Source organism: Notothenia coriiceps, unplaced genomic scaffold (assembly GCF_000735185.1).
Source record: "Notothenia coriiceps isolate Sejong01 unplaced genomic scaffold, NC01 NC01_scaffold00000339, whole genome shotgun sequence".
In the NCBI taxonomy this organism is placed as follows: domain Eukaryota; kingdom Metazoa; phylum Chordata; class Actinopteri; order Perciformes; family Nototheniidae; genus Notothenia; species Notothenia coriiceps.
Window position 1 is genome coordinate 18,228,543 of NW_011333040.1, and position 12,201 is coordinate 18,240,743.

At 42.2% G+C, this 12,201-nt stretch overlaps 1 protein-coding gene across 1 annotated transcript in view; it reads right to left on the reverse strand.

Moving 5' to 3' along the window:
• LOC104951841 (GDNF family receptor alpha-4-like) overlaps positions 1-12,201 on the reverse strand; it is a 51,893-nt gene that overhangs the window by 5,390 nt on the left and 34,302 nt on the right. The gene's annotated exons all lie outside the window — the stretch shown is intronic.

The window sequence follows — 12,201 nt, forward strand, 5'->3', positions numbered from 1 at the left end:
TGCCCCGGATCCGCTCTTATTAATTACCACCTTTTGTAAAAACAAATCCTCGTCTCTGGCGGAGCTTTCCTCCGGCATCTTTTTGTCGAGACCCCATGTTAGTGCGTGTTCCCTACCACCTCCCTTTATCAATGCTTTTACGACATTGTTTCCCCCTCTGGCGTGTCCTCTCTTGAAGTCCTCGTGCTGTCATCAACCTCACAGAATCCTGCGTATTACGTTGACATATCCAAAATGGCCGTTCCTGACTCTAGCTCCAAACAGCCAAGAGGAGGTCAGCGCTGACTGAAATTCATCTCTGATCTGGCATCGGAGCGTCATTTAAGCTGCTTTGAAGACCCGTCTAGCTTTCAGATGTAGAACAAAATAATCATTGAACTGTTTCACTGAAGACTACTGACCGTGTGATTTCAGGCGGAAAAGGCGAACTCCCCCCTGGGGATTGATATAGTTCTCGTCGTGTTCGGCCCATGTGTTGTTGATCGGCGGGAAATGCATCCATTATTGCGAGATAAATAGAGGTTTATTGGAATTTCCATGGCTCAGCCAGAGGTTATCTAATACGATGCCTCACATGGAAGTGTGCTGTAAAAGTACACTGATTGCCTCCCACTCGCCAGTATACTGATCTCACCAGCTTTGTATGTGGGCTAATGAGAGGTTGTGGTGTGTGTCCCCAATTCTTCCACTACGCACTTGATTCGAAAAAGGTAATATCAGTGTGTGTATTGGAAAAGTGGACAGAGTATTGCATGCTACAATTTAACTTTTGTAATTTGTGTCTACTGTTACCTTGTAGGGGAAGTGTTATTACTGTAGACTAGGCAGAGTGCTGTATAATCTTATTACAGTATGATTTTAAACACCAAACAAAAACAGCAATTTGAAGTTCATAAGAAGGAAACATAAAGCACAATTTAAGGGATTGCTAAAAGTCAATAATTCATACATATTCTCAAAATAAATACACCGTTTCAGCGTGCCATTATGTCCAAGTGTTAAAGGTGGGGTACGCTAGAATTTTGGAGAAAACCAGCTTGACTGCGTTAGAATTGAAATAGCACAACCGGAGAAAACCTGCTATTCCTTACAGAGCCCCTCCTCCAACAGCACACCCAAACGCGCACATCGACCAGTGAGGGCACGAGATAAGAGTTTGGTGCACAGATGGAAGGCTGACAGGCAGGTAGGGCCATCCAGCTTAGTTTTGCCGGGCCGGCTCAGATGTATTGGTCGTGCTTTTACAGTAACAACAGATGACAGTTTTTTGATGCTATTGTTATTGTTCAACAAGCAGCTTCAGATATTCATTGGCCTAACTATCGGGATGTTAAGAGCATTCCATGGAATATAACAAAAAGTGTATCTCGAGCCGGTTTCTCAAACTTACCTACCCCACCTTTAAGTTAACCTATATTGAAAAAAGAAATATGAATTTAATTTGTAATTGTTCTACCAATATTGATATTTTTTAATAATTCATCATTACTAACAGCAGTTCAAATGGTTGTGTGTATTAGATAATGAGTGATATTATTGCATCCCTTGCAGCTTGTTTAACTGGCAAACCCCTGTACCAAACAGAACACGCATAATGGGAAAGACAATGGACCAGTCAGTGTGTACCAGGGAAGTTTGACAGAAAAGTCAAAGAGGAACTTCATTTTCATGGCACCCTTAGATAACATTTTACCAGCAATATATTCACCGGAGTGTGACTCTTCCAATATTAATCCTACATTTGAGTCACTTGAGATTTCAGACTTTCACTGAACTCCCTAACAGGATTGATTCGGTTTCACCCACATTAATTAAAAAGCTTGTTATCTATGAGCCATTCATTGGGAAAAAAAAAAAAGTTTTGAAACAGTGACACCCCCACAGTGACACGCAGCTCGGTTTGATCACAGAGTTAAAAATGTGTTGCATGTTGGGAAAATACTGAATGTACTCTTCTAATATCAGAGTAGCAGATGATAAAGGCCCTACGAAGCTGTGTACGTAACAGGATGTATGATTAGCTGGAAGATCGTCAGGACACACTGTTTTAGGCATATATGTGATTAACATGATGATTCAGCTTCTATGGAGATAGGCGTATGACTGTCATGTTTATTTCTGACGCAGGCCTTAGCTAATCTGAACTAAGGCCAGAATACTGCTTTGAACCGGTTTTCTGAATCTTGTGACTAACACCCTGTCTTGTATATAAGGCATGTCAAAAACACTGTTCAGGAACTAGTTGTCCCACGCAGCTCTGTGTGTGATGACTACTTCCATTCTTGCAGGGATAATAAATACATGTATCCTGATATTGAAGCTCGAGCCGGTGACGAGTGATGTTTTCCTAACACTCGTATTGTGATGTTTCTGTGCAGGTCTGGCGGTGGCGAGTGCGCTGGTGGACGTCTCTCAGCAGATGTGTGTGGGCTTCAAGGAGAAGTCTGGAGGTCTGAGGAACCGCAAGCAGCAGCCCACCGCCCAGCCCTCCACCTGCATCTGACCCCGCTGTCACTCCTCTACCCCCCCACCACCCACAGCTCTCCCATCAGACCCCGCTTCGGCTCCCTCTTTAGAGACTCAGAGGTGCATGGTGGGACGCAGGACATTTTGGTGAGGGGCCGAGTGGTTTGGCGGACCGGAGCCTCAGCGGGCTTCCCCTCCCTCTCCTCCTACAGGAACTATGGGTCCCTGTGGACTAAAAGACAGAAACTGGAGCAGGAGGGAGGGAGGGACAGAGCGGGTGCTGACTTCACCCCGCCCCTCAAAATGAAAAGATTTCACATTTGTCGACTCCGCCTCGTCGTCGGACTCGAGGCGGCCGCGGCTTGCTGCTAGAAGAGATGCTCGTCTCGTAGTTTCGGAAAAACCCAGAGACTTAACATCCCTCTTTACTTTTGTTTTCCTTAAGTTATTATTTGTTGTTTTGTATTGTTTGATTTTAAAATTCAGGAACAAACTGGGCCCTTCTAGCTGCGCATGCACACACACACACACACACACACACACACACACACACACACACACACACTAAAGGAAACATCTTAACAGGCCCTTGTACCCATTTATAGCCCATTGTCGCCTGCAGTCGTGTTGCAGCTCAGCACTGAGGGTTCCTGTCGCCCGAGTCCTGTGCAGCGTGGCCTCGGAGCGAGCGAACAGCATGTTCAGTCTTCCTTTAATGAGGATCCAGTGCAGGAGTCTGGCCGCGCAGCCAAAGCCCATCTAAAGAGTCTGTGACATTTCTAATGAGCCTCTGTGTCTTCTGCCTGCTTTCTTCTCTGTGGCCTGTCTCGGGCTCCGTCTCTCTCCCAGTCTGTGGCCATCTGGCTGCAAACCAACCAACCACCTTCCCAGCTCTCTGGCAGCGAGGCCGGGTACAGAACAAGACCACAGCTACATCTCTTCCACGCTGGCTGGCTGGCTGCATCGTAAGCCAGCACCGATTGAAACCTTTCCAGCTTATTACTGGACCGGTTGCAATGAAAGCCAATGGCCCTGCACACACAGGTGCACACGCAGGGCTCTAACACACCCAACCAAACAGTTGGTGGGGAGAAATCCCCCCCTCCCCCCCTGGTGGGTAGCCATTGTCCCTTTGGCAGTGCAGCGACTGGAGCTCATGTGAAACAGGCTTCCCATAGATCCTCTGGCTCCGATGGACTGCAGTGATTAGGCTGATCTGCCTGAAGGGAGCCTGGCGACGGTTCAGCATCCTCTGTGATCGTTGCCTAATAAATCCATAGCATCTAATTGCTGCTTCCTTGAACCCAGATGCAGTACATGTCCGTCCGTCCGTCCCCCCCCCCCCCCCCCCCAATGCCAGGGATCCTGTTGCTCTTCCCCTGCCGTTCGATAGCGATTGTCCCCTGTCCCTGAGCTATCTACAGCTGCCCCCGACTCACCGGGGCCTGCTGTGTTCATATCGGAGCTTCGAATGCCAACATATACACTCTGAACGTCAAGCACACACACATACTAGCAGAGCATCTGTTTCCTCATGTTCAATGCTACCTTCAAATTGGCCACATCTCAAGGAAGACATTTGTGATTTTAAAAAAACAAGTCGGGAAATAATAGCATTCAATGATTTTTCGAACAATTGCATCTTGAAAGTGTCGCCCGGTCTTTCGGATGTATTCCTCTTATGTGAAGCAGGCCCCATTTTCACAATGTTCTTTCCTTTTTATTTCTGCTCTTTCAACCGTCTTTATCTGAAGTCCCTGGTCCATTTTTAAAGAAACATTACTTCTTTTGTCAACTTGGGAAAATGAGGTAAAACATAAAGAAAAACAAGACAAGAGAGACACAAACAGAACAAGACACTCAAGTTTAAAATAGAGCTTTTTTGAAATGTCACGAGTATTTTCCGTTTGGTAAAGGCATCAGGGTGTCAGATCTGCCTTTATTGCCTTTCTATAATTTCTCCTTCAGCGCTGAATATGAGAGCAGACTTTAATTGGCTTATTATGGTAATCTTCACAAAATATAAGTTACAATATATACTATAACACCTGCAGGTCTTTGACTGAAGGCAGAGGCATTTACTGATATAGAAAATATGTTTCCTGCTGCCTCACAAAGTTATTAACTTCCCGCCCTCAGAGAAGTACAGTAATAGAACAATTTTAATAACTTGCATTCGCCCTAAATAATAGCGTTGTATTTAGATCCTGGCCCTCACAGGTGTTCAGCATACTGCTTAAAGGGCGCACTTTTAGCACTGGGAAAAGGTCAGAGCAGGAAACATGAACAAAGTTGACATTCTGTAATTATATAGAGCTGGGTGTGCTCACAGCTCCTCTCAGAGACCCCAGCCAGGGCTTAGGAGCCCACTCTGTTCACACTGGAGGCAGAGCACTTCACTTCTACTCTTCATTATCAATCAGGGCGTTTTCCCGCTCTTATCTCCACTGGAGAATCCTCGTTTAGCCAAGATGCTTGGTTAAAGCTTAACAGTTGCTTCTGCAGAGACTCAATGTAGGGAAATAACAATCAACCATCCGCTGGTCTTCAGTGTGTCCATGTGATCACAAATTGCAAGACAAAAGCTTCATTAATTAAGAATATTAGTTCAGTCAGGATTCTTCTTCTCTCTTCTACCTCTCAATTTGCAGCTTTTTTTTGTCTAGACAACCAATGTGTTTGGCAGGTAACCAACGTTTTGAGTTTGGAGGTGCTATTTCATTCCAAAAATGTTCCTGGGAGGGACAATTTTAGCATGTTCAAAGATCTGTGGCAACAATATACTTCAGCCTGGGCAGACTGGTGCCACATTCATCGACATAATCCCAATTTTGATACAGTTATTCTTATTTCTTCCATGTTTGTAATTTTACCTTGCTCGGCAAGTTAGCAGGGCTTTATTTAGGGGGGATGCCCAGATTTAGAAAACAATAATGTGGGGCTCCAAGCAGCTTTAAAAAAAAAAAAAAAGCAGTAATTAATTTGGAGTAGAAATATGACTCTGAGCAGTTACTGGAGCAGATATCAGACAACATCTCATATAAATTTGTTTTCTGTAGGAATATATATTTAATACACTAATGTTCTCTTTCCATTTAAAAAAAAATCCCATTATTGCGTTCACCGGTAACTGCGACACTGCTGTCATTTCCTGTTGCAAGTTTTATTTAGTTTCACACACACTGAGATTTCATTTTGCAAAGAAACTTCAGATCTGTTTTACAGCAGATTCAAATGTTCTGTGATAATGATTTCACAAAGAAAGAACATTGTGTTTCTTTTCCCCTCCTTTTTATTTTTTTCTTACCTTAATGAATGTATATGGAAATATGTGCGCAACCAAGGAGAATCAGTAAGCTCGCTTTGTCCAGCCCCAGGAGCCCAGAAACGCAGAGGTCAAAGGTCAGAACTCATTAGCGCTGGTTTGCCTTGTTAAAGATGTCAGATAAGAAGATGTGAGGTCACACTCCAGGATCTCTTTCTGCTTGATGGTTCAGACAAACAGACTCTGGGTCTGATAGTGTCGACACATTCCTCTTTGTTTTTCCCTTTCATTCAAGATCATTTCCACACTTCTTAACAGAATGATGAAAAACAAACTATATTGTCTGTAAATACTATTTGACCCAAGTCTTCTGTCGGCAGCCCCACACTGAGTTCTTTGACATGTCTGCCAAGCCTCACAGCATTCAAAGTGAGTAAGAATATAAAAAAAAGTTGCAGTTTCAACAGTAATGTAAGACTTCTGACCCCTGGTCCTCCCACACGGGCGCTTTCGTTTATTTTGGGCTGATTGCACGACTTTTCAGATATGCGGGCATCTGCTTGATTGACAGCTCCCTCATTGTGAGTTTTGTTGCACCTGCTCAGACGGGACTGAATGAGACCTCTTGTGGTAAAGCCGTACAATACGACCTGATTTTGTCACATTTACTTTGATAATGATGAATATTCTGTCCTATTTTCTCCCTCAAATCCAGACTTTTGCAAAAACCCTCTCAGCCTGCGTTTTCGTCCTGGTGACGAGACAGAAATCAAGTTGTGTGGCCCTTTTATATTTGTGTTGCTTTTCACTACATCTTTGTCGTTAGTTTGGTTTATTTGACTGTTTACTGCTCATGCATTGTATGTATCCTTTAGGTCTCATTTCCTTTCTCGTAAAGCTTTAGTTTCTCGCCCTTTCCCAATATCGCAAGTGTCTTTCCCTGTGTTCGAGGCTGCATGAGAGTAATAGCCCAGCCCTATCTTCAACACATGATCAATGGCTTTTAATTTGCAATGTTGGGGTCTGGAAAACTGCGTGGGCGGGATGACTGTGAATGATCATAGTTCAGCTCTGTTGAGATCATCAGAAAAACGGCATAACTGAAAATTCCTGTGTGGGTGTGTCCGGTGTTTTGATTCCATGTTTTTATCTAAAAATGCTTTACTTTTTTTCTTCAACTGCAGCTGCAATGTAGAGGCCTTTCCTTCTGATACTCCATAGAAGTGATTTAAAAGCTAAGAGCACAATACAAACCTTTTTTTCAGGCTCAATTAGTTTACATGTTCTTACTTTCTTCGTTTGGTTTAACGCTCCAAAGCCCTGCTGGTAAAAATGAACTTGATGTTGCATTACAGAGGATTCCTGGGTCCTAAAGTTCACATTTTCCAGATGATTACTTATTGCCATCATTAGAGCTGCCCAACCGTGAAGCTCTGCTCAAAATATCTAAGAGACGAGTGAAAGAAGCCCGTCTGCCATCGAGCCAAGGCCCCCACAGCTATTCAAATGAGTTTTGAGTTGTTCCCCGCTTTCCAAGCCTCAAACTTTATCGGGTGACTTTACAGTGGCCTTATTTCAGCTTATTAATCAGAGTATGAACTGATAGATGTACAGAAAATACATATTTATAAAGTGTGATTACTTACTGGAAATCTTCCTAATATTTACAATACAAGTAGAGTTTTTTCCCCCAAACACTGGCAGCATTTATATGTATTTGAAATGCTTTAATGCACAGGTTAAAACATTGGAATAAGGTCACTGTAAAATGTGGCATTGCCCTCTCTTTCTTTCTGTCTCTTTGTATAGCGGCATTATATATACTGAGGAAGTAGTTTGTTAATATGTATAATTTAGCTGTTTTTTTGTAAATAATGAGAAAGTATTGTGAATGAAATTTGTTGAATGGTTTTGGAAAAATCATTTATGGCAAACCTCTCTAGGCTTTTATAAATGTGACTGCAGTACATAGCATATTTTGTATGTAAGACAGCAGTGTAAAGATGAACAAGCATTAGGAGCTGATTAAACTACATGTAAAACTTGAGGATAATAGCATACTGAACTTGTAATTACTGATGTACATAAAAGAATGACAGAACATTTTTGTCTATTATTAAATGTGAAAATCCACCCATGGCTGTTTTTCTTGATAACTATGTTGTTCCCAATTTTAAAAATGTCTTGTGCTTCTTTGGATTTCCTTGCATCACAAGAGGAGTGGGTTCCTCAAAATATGCAAATGTTTTGGTTTGATGTCTTTAAGTACAGTAGCATCTGAAAGCTTTTCTTTGATGGTGGCACGACAAAAACCAGCCTGTTGGCAGCTCCTGGAGGCTGCTGTGTTCACAGCATGATGTGTAACATTGGACGGAGTTCAGGGAGTCTTAAAAATCCACTGCATAAATCCGCTGAGGAGCTTAATGATCCTCATAACATTTCATAGCAATCTGTTTCAATAAAACATTTTTATTTGGTTTGGCAGCAGATTGAAATGTAATGGGGTGTCCAAAATGTTAAGTGAACAGAAAATATCAGATTTTTTTATGTGATCTGGTTAGTGCATATTACTAAATACATTAACACCAAACACATCAATCCTCTGGGGACCCTGAATATCTACAGCCACATTTGTATAATTGTTTTACTTATAAGTTTGACAATTGAAGGTCTGAGGAATGGCAGTGTAGGTTTGTAATTCAATTAAAATAATGTAATATTTGACAAATATTGAATGGATTGCCATAAAATGTTTTGTCTACATTCATGGTCCATAGAGGGTGTATCCCAATCACTTTGATGATCCCTTGAATGTTGATCTAGCGTCACCTTGAAAAAAAACATTTTTGGTTTACAAATATTATTGTAGAAACGGTAAAAATACACATTCATTCTTATCCTCTCGGGAACATAGGGAAAAGATAGTCAGGGCCACCACAATAACATGACTTCAATCATCTGACGGTCATAAACGTAAAGATATCCACAGAACAGCATATTGGATTTCAGTAATAGGTTACTCTCCATTTGATATGTGTAGGTAAAGTTCACATCTGGACCCATCTCCATATATCGGGAGGTTACTAAAAGCAATAGGGTTCAACCTCTAAGGACCGTGAGTTTGAGAGACATTCAACTCTGTTCAGTCAATTAAATGGTTGCGATAATAGTGGAAATTTTCTAGAAATCATATTTTTAAGTAACTAAAGCAGGTTAATCTGCTCAATGGGAGTCATGGTGTCTCACTTTGGATCAAAAGTGACGTTTTTCCACGTTGTATTATTGCCACATTGTGACACACCAGCACACTCGTCTGCAGCTCACAGTCGGATGAAACAAATGTTGAGAGTTATTATTTGTAAATACACTTTCCCCCAGGCCGGTTTTCAAATAATCGCTGCTATTTTTAATGCTGCTGTTGATGTTTCCAAGCCCTCGAGCTAAGCGGCGGCAGCTGAGTGTCGGCGAGCGTCTGTGTTCTCACCGGCAATTATTCATCACCAGTTATCCTGCATCACTCCTTCTTTCTTTCTCTCCCTTTAATCTCCATGTCTCCCACCTTTCCCTTCCTCACTCCATGTCTCTTTTTGTTCCTCTCTCCCACTCTTCTCCTCCTTTCACTCCCGATCTTCTTCTTTTGCCTCTTAGCTCTCGTTTCATCGCCTCTCTCTTCCTCTCCCCTCATCTTCCTCACGGTTTGTATGACATCCTTTCCTCTTCCTTCCTTGCCTTTTTTTCTCCTCTGTTCTTGCCTCCAAACTATCTAATCTCCCCATCTCCCCCAATCATTCAATTGTATTTTGCTTAATCTCTTTCACACATATCCCTTTATTTATCTTATTCATATCTCTTATGTTTTTCTTTCCTCAATGTTTTCTTTTATACTTCCACCTTTCTTTCCCTATTTCTTCTCCTCTTCTTCCTTTATTCTAAATGTGTTTCTGTTGCTTTCATCTCCCCACCTCTTTGCTTTCACCCCTCATTCCTCCTGCCTCTAGTTTGTTGCTTTTTTACTGTCTCATTCCTTAAGATGTCTCCTTCTCTTCCATTATCTCCATCATCACTCTTTCTTACGGTGGCCCTGAAGTGCAAGTCAAAACAGCATTTCAGGAAACACCACAGCATTTCACAAAACACTACAGTATTTCACAAAACGCTACTGCATTTCACAAAACGCTACAGCATTTCACAAAACACTACTGCATTTCAGGAAACATCACAGCATTTCAGAAAACGATACAGCATTTTAGAAAACGCCACAGCATTTCAGAAAACATCACAGCGTTTCAGAAAACGCTACTGCATTTCACAAAACACTACAGCATTTCACAAAACACTACAGCATTTCCCGAAACACCACAGCATTTCACAAAACGCTACAGCATTTGAGAAAACACCACAGCATTTCAACTTATACTGAAAGGGTATTCCTTTAGGGAGAACACTTCTTGTTTGTGATTGGACGGAGCCAGACAGAGAAGCACTGCTGTGATTGGTTGTTTTTGCTGCCTGTCAAGAAATGACGCTTCGTGATTGGTATGCACCCGACAGCGCAACATGTCCCGAAACATCATTCGTCAACTGTTAGCACACAGAGCTCACAGCTCCTCATATCTGTTCAGAAACTGGACAAAATGTAAACATGAACAAACCACCGACTGTCTATGTCATGGTGAATACAGTTGCTGCTTTATTTGTCTGTATGCCGTTGTTGTGAGTGTGGACGGAGCAGCTGCAGGTTGGTTTATCCTGATCAATCCGATCTCCATTCAGAAACACGCATTTGAATGCTAAATTAAGCTCTGTTGCTTGGATATCACTAGATCCTGTTACATCATCGCAATATAAAAGTACATAACGATTGATGTGTAAATTAGCATTATTACTACTAGCTAGCCGCTAGCTGCTAACTGCCGCGGCCGCCTCGTTAATATAAAATCCATCATAACAATCCAGTACCAGACTACATTTTTTCATATTTGACAAAAACATCCACTTGGGCTCAAGTAAACTCAAGGATGAACTGATTAGACTGTGGGGTTCAAAAGTCAAGTTCACTGTGACCATAGCTCAATAATTAATAAGCTTAGGCTATAGGACAACTTCATTCAAATTGACTGGTTGGTGGAGTTATTCTTCTGTCTTACACTATTTGCCTATCTCCCTTCGTTACCACACATCATCTCTCCAATACTCTGGCCTCTTTCCTTTCTTCTTTCCATCCCAAACTCTGTTCATTGTCTTCTCCTATTTCTCCTTTCATCATTCTCATCCAGTGTTTCTTTCTCCTCTCTTCTCCTCTTCAATTTGCTGACTTCTTTCTCCTCTCTTTTTTCCTCTGTCTCCATCTACCACCTTGCCTATCACCTCTGCTTCTCTTTCTTTCAGTCCTTTATCCTCTCCCTTGTCCGCACTTTTTCGTGTTAATCCTGTTCTCCTGTTACTGCACTTCCTCACCTGACACTTCTTTTCCCGCTACACCCCTCCAGCTTTCTTCCTTCTTATTCTCTCACCTGCTGTCTCTTTTCATTACTGCTCTCTCCAGCTACTCTCTTCTTCCGTCTTCTCATAACTCTCTCCTTCCTCCCTGATTCCCACTTCTTTTTTTCACACTTCTCCGTCAACTTCTCTTCTTCTCTCTATCTCCCACCTACCCTATCACCTTCTTCTTCTCTTTTCCTCCGCACTACCTTGTCTGATCCTGTTTTCTACCCCTCCCCGCCTCAGGAACTCCACTGCGGTGTAAACAGATGATTAGGTGCTGGCGCTGCCCTTTGATTTCAAGTCTTTGACTAAATCCATCCTGATCATTTTGACAGGCTGCTCTGAAGCAGTTGGCTGATAATGAGCCTCTTATTTTTTTCCCTCCTTCACATTATGGAGATGTTGTTTACATTATGAAACTACCCCGCCCCCTCGAGTTGAATTTTGGCTAGGCTAAGATTGTTTGCAGACTTTACATTCATCTACACATTTTCAGGTCATCTTGTCTTTATTGCTTTCACGAAACAGTCTAATCTCATTTTCTCTCCTCGGCTCTGATTCAACCGGGTTTTCAGCAAAGCTGTCATGGGCAATAACGTCTAGAAAAAATCTCCCCCGTAGTATTTCAAATTTGCTGAACAAAGGTTACACGGTGAAATGTAATTCCCAGAAATGCTGCATTTGTGTTTCCTTGTTGCAGACGTTTGTTTTTCCCTCCGTCTCTCATGTCTGGCTGACAGCATTAGACGCATTATCACAATTAGTCAACTTTTCTCAGAGGAGTTGTTTCCCATCCATCCACCCCCGCTTCATCATATATACTGAGCTGTTAGATTCAGACTTGTGATGATGTTTACCTCCTCACTACTTGTTACGTTGAAGGGTTTCTCTCTAAGGGTCTTCTAAGATGTTTTAACAGCACACAATGGCTACAGTATTACAGTGATAACAACATTTGTGATGCTTAATTTGACGTACAGTAGGAC